Source organism: Lampetra fluviatilis, chromosome 70 (genome assembly GCF_964198595.1).
Source record: "Lampetra fluviatilis chromosome 70, kcLamFluv1.1, whole genome shotgun sequence".
Classification (NCBI taxonomy): domain Eukaryota; kingdom Metazoa; phylum Chordata; class Hyperoartia; order Petromyzontiformes; family Petromyzontidae; genus Lampetra; species Lampetra fluviatilis.
Genome location: NC_136344.1, coordinates 3979307 through 3981300, shown reverse-complemented (window position 1 = coordinate 3981300; position 1994 = coordinate 3979307). Strand labels below are relative to the sequence as shown.

The window sequence follows — 1994 nt, the reverse complement described above, 5'->3', positions numbered from 1 at the left end:
ACAGAGGCCGATCTTGATACCGCTGGTACCAGTCATCAGCAAGTCCACTCAGCTCCACGTCCTCCTGTACCACATCGCTCCATCTCTTCTCTAGCCCGTGCCGCGCCCATTTAGCCCCCTCGATCCGGCCAAACAAAAGCTGCTTAGGCATGCGGTGGCTGGGCATGCGGGCTACATGACCCAGCCAACGCAGCCTTGCCTGCCGGAGGAGCTCACTGATGGGACTTTTCCCAGATCTTTCAAGGATTTGTGAGCTCCTCACACAATCCAGCCTGGTTAAACTCAGGATGGATCGTAGGAAGGCCAGCCTAAATGTTTCCAGCCGGCGAAGATGCTCCACTAGGGGGGTCCACGTTTCGCAAGCGTAGAGAAGGGAGGGAATGACCGTGGCCGAGAAGACCTGAAGCTTCGTGCGGAGCGACAGACCAGGTAGCTTCCACACAGCAGCGTTACGCAACCGATGAAAAGATAGGACAATAGTCTGAGTCCATGATTGGCAATAAGTAATGGCAAAGTGGTTTTAAGCGACTCAGAATTGTCCACGACTTCCCTGAAGCATCAACAGCTCCAGCGAGTGCGATGCCGATCACACGCAGCGCGGTTCCAATTCGACCCTCGATCAACGGCCGCACCATCGCCGCACACGCCTCGAATATACAGCGAGGGGCAAGCGGTTTCATTGGTTCTTTCGGTAAAGTCACGTGGAAGGGAAATAATAAAATAATAAAACTAAAACTTAATAAGGTGAAATTCTCACGACGTTTCGGCCACAACGCAAGCAGCCGTCCTCAGGTGAAGACCAGGTCTGCCGACCTGAGGATGGCTGCTTGCGTTGTGGCCGAAACGTCGTGAGAATTATTTTATTATTTTTATTTTATTATTTCCATTCTACGTGACTTTACCGAAAAAACCAAGAAGATGAATCCCCGCAGTCACGAAAGCTTTAAATCGACAAAGGAACAAGTCCTCACTTACTAACAACTCCTCCTCTATCTTTCGATTTAAAGCTTTCGTGACTGCAGGGATTCATCTTCTTGGTTCTTTCGGTAAAGTCACGTAGAATGGAAATAATAAAATAATAAAAATAAAACAGAATAAAATAATTACTATATTATTATGTTTTTGTGTTATTATTTCCCTTCTACGTGACTTTACCAAAAGAACCAAGAATATGAATCCCTGCAGTCACGAAAAGCTTTACATCGACAAAGGAACAAGTCCTCACTAACAACTCCTACCTGAAAAAATCCTGGCTCCGCCATTGCAGCCTCACGTGACCTGGCGTCACGCTGTGTGGAAGCTACCTGGTCTGTGGCTCCGCACGAAGCTTCGGGTCTTCTCGGCCACGGTCATTCCCTCCCTTCTCTACGGTTGCGAAACGTGGACCCCACCTAATGGCAACGCACCTTCAAGTAAACTCGCAAACACCAGCCCTGCTTTGCTGATCTTGTACCAGCCAATCGCGGCGACGCCTGTGTTTTTTGAAATTAAATGTCTTCGCGTTATCGACTTAGGGCCGTCCATAAATGACGTCACGTGATTTTGGACGATTTTTGACACCCCCCCCCCGCCCCCCTTAGTCACACAACGTCACAAAAAGTCAGACCCCCCCCCTCAAATATGACGTCACAAAGCTCTGCCCCACCCCCCCAAACAAAATAAACACACTTCAAATCGCGTTAAACTATTGTCATTGTAGTGCGTTTTTAATGTGGCGCTGCACTCTGATGTTGTAGGAGAAAACATTTATTAAAAAGTCTAATTAAGTATTTGTTGTAATAGGTTTTTACCCTTTCAACTGGTACAAAAACTGACACCTTTATACAAGGCATCATGTTTGCAATAACCGCAACACAAGCAGTCAAAATGCAAACAAAAAGAAACAACTCTGATGATGATAATGATATGCACTGTCCTTGAAGTTGATTGGTCCACACCCGAGACAGCTTTTCTTAGAGCCTAGTCTCACATGGTGTTGGACCAGATGACGCCAA

General features: G+C 47.2%; 1 protein-coding gene across 2 annotated transcripts in view; it reads left to right on the top strand.

Moving 5' to 3' along the window:
• CDK10 (cyclin dependent kinase 10) overlaps positions 1-1664 on the top strand; it is a 40342-nt gene extending 38678 nt beyond the window's left edge. For both annotated transcript variants that reach the window (XM_078883350.1, XM_078883349.1), the window contains exon 14: positions 1-1664. This exon is cut by the window's left edge and continues 653 nt beyond it. The gene's annotated coding sequence lies outside the window, so the exon portion shown is untranslated.
• Positions 1665-1994: the final 330 nt, after the last annotated feature.